Raw genomic sequence first — 8,253 nt, forward strand, 5'->3', positions numbered from 1 at the left:
GCTGGGGCTGTGGGACAGGGGCAGGCTGTAGGGAGGGCTTCCAAAAAAGCTGTCAGAGGATTTGCAATATGAAAGACAATGATTAAAATGCAAAATGCTGCAAGTCTCCAGTATCTACAAAGTCTTTGGAGAAGTCACTGCTTTCATTTTTTATGATTACAGATGGCCTAGACTTGCTCTCTACAACGATGATTTTTCATGTTACTTCAATATCTGTTTTTATCCATTGTGCTAAAATGTCTGTGGCTAAAAATTAGAGACATTCTCAAGGCTAACAGATTCAAAGTATGACATATTTTCTGTGTTCAATGCACTTCAAAATCCTTCTGACATGCTATACTGATAGATTTCTATCAAGAACAGTCAATTCATTTTTATTTCATCAGTCCTTCTGAAAAACAAGCGATGTGTTGTGATGAAAATTGTTTTATGAAGAAATTGTAGTTTATTACCAGTCTTCCACATGACCATCAGGGAAAAAACAGCATAAACACAAACTACCATAGAGTTCTGGGAAAGTTGTGCTCCTTCATTTTTCTTAGCTTTTAAAAGGAATTCAACTGTACTTATCAGCATCCCTACACTGAGAAAAGTGGATACGTGAGGAGTTTTTGTTTGATGGTGTGCACTGTTTTTTTTGTTGCCAGATATCATATGCAAAACAGATTTTTAGTGTTTCTGACCATTTGCAATATCTTAACAACTTCTGTACATTAAATGAGTGCCTTGCACCTTGAACAATAAATCTGTAGCAGTTTATAGCAATCACCCACAGTGAATTAAGTCACGATCAAAGTTTTCATTAATTTAATTTGGGAAAATGCCGAAGCCCTTCCATTTCTTCTTGAGGGGAAAATATACACAGTTGTGAAGGTTAGAGAAAGGCTTTAAATAGTATTTGTGTTTGGTTTTAAGACTTCAGAAATGAGGCAAAGAATCATAGAATTATTTAGGTTGGAAAAGGCCTTTAAGATCATCCAGTCCAACCGTTAACCCAGGACTGTCAAGTCCACCAATAAACCACGTCCCTAATCATCTCACCTATGTGTTTTTTAGACAGCTCCAGAGATGGTGATACCACCACCTCCCTGGGCAACTTGTTCCCATGTTGGACCATCCTTTCAGTAAAAGAAATTTTCCTAATATCCAATCTAAACCTCCCCCATCGTAACTTAAGGCTGTTTCCTCTTTTCCTGTGGCTGGCTATCTGGAAGAAGAGACCTACCCCCACCTGCCTACAGCCTCATTTCAGGTAGCTGTAGAGAGCGATAAGGTCTCCCCAAGGCCTTCTTTTCCCCAGACTTAAACAACCCCAGTTCTCTCAGCTGCTCCTCATCAGACTTGTGCTCCAGACCCTTCACCAGCTTCGCTGCCCATCTCTGGACACTCTCCAGCACCTCTGTGTCCCTCCTGAAGTGAGGAGCCCAAAACTGAACACAGGATTTGATGTGTGGCCTCACCAGTGCCAAGTACAGGAAGACAAGAACCCGTACTGTTCTTAACTTGGTCTCCTCTTCTTTATAAGGGTGATTTATCCCCCATAATGCTGTGAAGCCAAATGACAAGTCTCTTAATCAAGGTATTGGACTAAGGCCAGTAGCCTCTTGGGAACGTTTACAAGAAGTTGTCAGCAAAGTGTGACCTCCATCAGTGCCCTGAAGCCCCTTTACCTGTATGAAGTCCCAATAGCGGTTGCAAAAATTAGTGTTTGTATAAAGTATACAAGGACTTGGAGTGATGCCCAAGGTGTTTTCTTGATCTCACACACTTCACATTTTTTGGAGGGGAAAGAAAATCAGGATACTCGAAAGTGTAATATTTATACTCATTCAGAATATGAATGATGTTTACAAAATGTTCTTCTTACCTATAGATTCAACAGCCCTATTTAAAGCCAAAAAAAATCTAAATCATTCCAATGACTGCTTGAGATGCAGGAACCTGAGCCTTTTTCATCCCATCAGATACTGTAATTAAGTATGGGGAATATGTAAATGTAACTATTATGTGAAAGAAAAAAAGAATATATGCTAAACAAAGTTATTGAAAACATGTCTGCTTAATGCCACCAGAAAGCTGTTAGGCATTTGGGATAAGAGTAATAAATAGCCTTTTTTCTTAGGCACCTACAGTGCCACACTTGATGTAGTGACAGAGCCCTTCAAACCCTCCAATGTAATCATCATCTTTACAGCACTTTGGCGAGGGAAGAAAACCACCTCACTCCTTTTATACTGCATGGAAGGACAGACAAACACCATTATTCACACAGAGTCACAGAGGACATTGTGCCTTAAAAAGATTTGAACTGAAATATCCAAATCCTAGGTTAGCAGCCTGGCTGCTTTCCCATCTTCCCCTGCTTATCAAGAAATCTGCACTTCTTTTTCCAGCCAGTAATACTGTATTACAATGCCAGCACAGAAAGAGGACCTTACACATACTAATGAAATAGAGCTACTGGATCTTTGTAAATTCTCAAGGCTTAAAGATATTTGGAACCTTGTGTAACCTTTGGAATTGCCTAGCAGCATTGGTAAAAGCCCTGTCCCTCTCAAGTTTTGCAACTGATGTGATCAGAACATCTGTACAAAACCAATCAATCAACCTGGTGAGGGACTCATTATTCCCAAACACAGCTGGAAGGGTGGCGGGAGCAGAGAGGGTGCAAAGGACCCAAAGATTAATATATGCAAATATAACACCAGTAGAGCACATGTCAGAAGTCCTTTATTACCACTAAGACAACTGGAGCACTCATATAATTTTAGAAAAGGAGTGATCTGAAGCATTTAAACTGGTGAAAGTGTAGAAAGATCTGTATCTGTACGTTGTCCTGAAGTCACCAGTTTTCCTTTGATGTATGAGACCAGTATTCCCAGAGCATCCTGGGCTCAGAGACAGAAATGTGAAAGTGAGTGAAAGGCTTGAGGACCTAAGGACTGAGCAAAATCAAGAACAAACAGACCAGTAATAGTAAGGTTAAAAGGCAGAGTGCTAGTGACAGGGCAGCTACTGTGTGTGAAGCAGCAGAGAAATGGTTCAGTGCAGAGCAAACCCTTGAGGCAGCAAGAAGAGTCTTCTGCCAGGAGCTGGAAAAGATTGCAAGGAACGAGACCCCTAGGTAAGAAAGCAGACAAAAATCTGGGCTAAGTCCAGTTATTAACGGACAGAAGAGCCCTCACTTAATATGGTGGGAGATCGGAGGCTGGTATTGAAAACTTCTTTGATGGTAGGAGGTTGAGTGGATGGAGGTGTCTTCCAGAGGAAGGCAGGAGTGAATGTAAAAGCCCTGGGAGGGGAACAAACGTGTCTTGCTCACAAGCCCCTCTCTTGAGCCTGTTCAGAGCACCACTGAGGTCAGCTTCTGGAATGGAGCATGCTGATCCCCCCAGTATGACACATGACAAACACACACGCAAATCTGTGGTGCTCTTTGCCTTCTGCTGTGAGATCAGGTGCTGCAGCTGCCTGCAGCCATCCCTTCCAGTTGCTATTGCACATGGATCTGGGGAAAGCCAAACTCACCTACTGTGTGTTGCTGCCTGTCTGCAACAAAAATAACCCCAACATGCCCTTGCTTTCCAAACTCTGATGTTGAATCTCCATTCTCATCCTTTAGCTCCTGTGCCTCTAAAACATCTTTCCTCCTCAGGCTTTAAAGCTGTGATGTTGTCCAAATTATCCTTCCCTTCCCTTGATTCCTCTTCAATTTTTTGTTTACGAGCCCATTTCCCCTGCTTTTAAGCAAATATCTTCATTTACCATTCTTGTTGCTTTTTTTCCTGTACTAGATTACAGCCTAATGAGTTTTACAATAGTACAAATAAGACTCCTCATACCTGATTGTCTCATATTTCCAGTTAAATTCTATCTCAGCAGATGACATCTTTACCTTCCCAATCACTTTGAGACATCTCAGCTTTCTTAAGTTCATCTTAAGCCACTGCACATATTTATTTTGCTCTTCTAATATCATCCAAAGTCTGTATTATCATTCCACAAAGCCATTTGGAGAATAGCAAATGTCATTGGTACCTCTGTGTTTGCATATATTTGTATTTAGTATATGAAGGATGGCAGAAGTAAAGTTAATCCTTAATATGTTATGTACCTGTATCTTTCATAATACCTTAGCACTGTTGCTCCTTTTCCTCCAGTACTTGTTCACAATCCTGCATGTGTTATGATTTGGCTTTTTTCAACCCAGACAGATGCATCCTGCTGATGTGTATGTCCATATTCTGGAGAAAAAAACATGACTTTCATTGGTTTGTAAAGTATCATACTTCTGGTGAGCTTCAGAGCTGCGTGAGCTCTGCAGTTCTCCTACCAGCATTATTAGGGTGCATTCCATATGCACCTAATAGAATGTTTTTCGTTTAACTGTCTTACCATGACCAGCTATAGCCACGGCACTGGCACTCCTGGAAACTGGATATGCGTGTTTTCTACCTGTATTCATCACCATCCACATTGAGATTGTATCTGTCTTCTGATTATTTTTTGTTCAGGTAAATGACTTGAATTTTCAGTTCTTTCTGTTTCCTAGAAATAGCTGTATACACCACACTGAACTTTATACTCATTTGCTCGGTGCATATGAGTGAAATCGTAGCCTTGCTGCTACAAACCTTTGGTGTCTTGAACAAAATAGATGCAAGTGAACAGATCTCACTAGAAATCTGTGTCCTTAACAACACATAGGGTGTATCCACAAGAGATATGGAGCTGTTTGCCTGCATGTGTGGGGAAGAGAAAGGAGCTCCTTTCCAGGGAGGTACCCGATACTCCCTCTTCACTGACTACGGGGCAAGAACGAGAGATTAACTTCATGTGGGCTATAGCTAGAGTTATATGTATTTATATATATATATATATGTATGTGAGAGTTGTGATTTCTAACCATTCCTAGAATCCCAACTTCTCACCTGTTAACAGGGCAGTAAATTGGTTTGAAGCAGGTTCTTACCTCTAGATGTTTCCCATTCACTCCATGAACAACAGCAAACCAGAGTCTGAGTGCACCAGTGGTTAGTAACTGTAATTGTGCAATTGTGAAAGAGCTTAGAAGTTTTTAGAAGTATGGATCTAAGTAACAAATTCCTCTGGTCTATGATTCCACTGCAGCTGGTGATTATTATAAGAACAAGGTATTTGATCTTTGATTTCAACACAAGCTGTGCCTGGGCATGAGGATCTAATGAGAAACTCTATTACACCCCCTCACCCTGCTGTTTCCATGCTGATTGATGGCTACGTTTTGAAAGCTATCACTTTCCCAATTTGTCATGCATTTAACAAGCACTATGCCATTATTTCAGAATTTTAGTATTTTAACTAGTGAGACATGCACTGCTGAATGAAAAAAAAAAACCCAACATTGAAGATGTCTCCTGTTTCTTTGTCAGCCACTTTAATCGGCTAGTGTTGCTGGACGTACCCTGTGTGCACACAGCTAGGTCTCTGAGCATCATTAAATGATAAATTAAGATCTGGCTGTGCAGCCTGTTCTATGCAGGCCTGCACAAACTTCATGCAAGTCCCTCTGAAAACAGAAGACTTTTGTGTGCTTGTAACAGTTTACCTGTGCATGATGAACTGCAGAACTCCTGACAGCCCTCATCTCTCCAGGTCTTAATTTCCAGGCTAAGGAATAAAAACAATAATGGTGTTTCTTGCCTTGTTGGCTGCCCCTGGAACATTTCAGGCAAGATTATGTGTTGGGGAGTCTGCATGATCATGTATACAAATGACTGCCTGAGACTTCTCTAAGGGGCTACTGACATGGAAGTCAATAGTAATGAAATACCTCAGTAAGACAAAACAGCAAGTTCAGGAGGGTAGAAAATGTTTTCAAGTGAAACAAAAATTGTGGGTATTTTTTTGTTTATTACACTGCAACACAGTTCTGCATTTGCTGCTTTCTGATTTACATGCAGTTGTTCACTGTGTGTAAATTGAAATTAATTGCTTAAATCCCACTTAGAAAAGCACACTGGAACATGTCTTGCAAGGGCATTTTCCTACTCTTTCTCATGTGCAAGTATTTAGAAACCTGACCACAGTTTTGGAGCATCTGGTAAACTCTGTCCAAGCCTCCTAAGCTTATTCGTTTTTTCACTGCCCTTTTAGAATGTATATAATAAGCCCATCCACAAATACCAGGTTAGATAACCATGTAATTGAAATTTTATTTTTCCCTGAATCGTGCCATCTCTGTAGAGCTAGTAGCAGCTGACAGCATGATTAGTAGGTTATACACAGTTTTGATTAGCACCAAGTATATTTTAACAGAGAAGTCAGAAGCAATCTGGAAATGTTTGTTGATAAAGATGATTGGGACGATAAATTCAAGCATGACTAGAAAGAACATGTGATTATCAAAAGTATGCTTCATGTAGTCATTTTAAAATTATTTCATTCCACACACTCTTGTAAAATTAGTCGCAAATAATGCCCAAACTGCGGTTGCTCAAATGACCTATGACTCCAGAGCATTTACAATACGGTTCACCCTTTAGCCAGGGAACTATTAAAAATGCCAAGTGGATGGGAAGCCGAAAGCTTAAAAGGTTTGATATACTGGTAATATTAATTTCCAGTGCTTTCCCATTATTTTCAACTCTGTTCAAGTGTTCAGCAATACCATTTTGAGTTCTCCCTTGTTCATCTTTTCTGGTCTTTCAGTGCATTTCAGTTCTTGCAGGTGAGAGTGGTTAAGACCCGTTTTTAATAATGCTGTGCTTGGCTCACAAAGCTCGGCAGCAATTGCAGTGCTTTGCTCCATAGGGCACTGCTCATCCTCAGAGCATTACCTTGGCTGGGGTGCTGCAGGCCAGGATGCTGATTCCCAGCTCAGTCCCGAGTTTCACAAACCCCAGAATCCTTCTGCTGCAGTCTTTCACATCTGTGATGTGTCAACAGACATCTCTAATCACCTTCCTTCTTCAGGCACAAAGGGACACCAGTAAGTTCAACGTTTAAAACTATTTTCAGGTCAATGCCTTTCCCTCAATGATCCAGCTAGCATCTGTTTCACAAATGTGAAATCTGCATTACAGAGTGACTTGACAGAAACGGCAAACAGCAAATACATTGCAAAGTCAGTCACAAAATGTTAAGCCAAATTGCTTGAAAAAGTGAAAAAACCTAGCCCCAATTTGAGCTTCGCCCCGATTTAAGCAAGGGGTTAAACTGGATGACCAACTTATTTTCATGACTAATTTAATTATTATTTAATGTATGGTCCTCTGTTTTGGCAGCTAGATAACTTCCCTTCCCAAAAGCACTGTGTGCCCAGCAGCCCTCATTTTATTTGGCTGTACACCAGATGGTCACCTCCGAGGCACAATCATGCACATATCAAAACAAACAGTTAAGGCTTCCATTTAAGATTCTGGATTAGGCTTAGAGAATTGGTATGTGTAACTTTTGTGGGGTCCTTTAGACGCTTCATCTGAACTTCTCATGGGTAATTTCTTTTTTTTATTTATTTTGTGGCTCAAAGGAATTACAAAACTGTGTATCTTACATCTTTTAACCTGTCTTCAATACAAAAAATATACTTGGGCAGATTTTCCCTCCCCAAATTAAAACAACTCACAAAAACAATCAGCATTTGAAGCAATACATCAATCATTGCTATCAAGCTCAGAACAAAAAGAAATAAATATATACATTTTGTGATTTGTCAGTGTGATTATTGTGGTTTGCTTTTTGTTTGTTTTAATTGATGCAGAATTGCCAAGTGTCAGTTTGAAAAAGCTAATTTTACACAGGCACCAAAAATGAAGGGAAAAGACTTATAGTTAGGATGCATTTTTTGTCATCATGTTGCAGGTTGGCAATCCATCATTCAGAAATTGGGTTTTGTCAATAATACTACTTCCAGCTCATCCTTCAGACCTGCTGCTATGTGTGGACTTTGACTTGATGCTTCTCTCACTTGCACCAGTGTAAAGCAGGACAGATGTCAGTAAAGTCAGTGAAAATGTGGAATTCTCAACGTGAGAGTGAAAGGAAAAATATTCCCCTATTCTTAGCAGTTGATTAGTTTAAACACCCTGGAGAAAAGCCAGAGGGCATTTCACACTCTTAACAAGCTCATCATTAATACAGATCCTGAGGCTGTTATTACCTCAGTAAAATATTTTCAGCTGTTTATAGCACCAGCATCATTTCATTTGAGAAGAAAGTAAATTCTGGTCTCAGTAAATATATTGCTTTATTGCGATCTCTCTTTTCACATAC

This window comes from Falco peregrinus, chromosome 7 (genome assembly GCF_023634155.1).
Source record: "Falco peregrinus isolate bFalPer1 chromosome 7, bFalPer1.pri, whole genome shotgun sequence".
NCBI classification, from domain to species: Eukaryota; Metazoa; Chordata; class Aves; order Falconiformes; family Falconidae; genus Falco; species Falco peregrinus.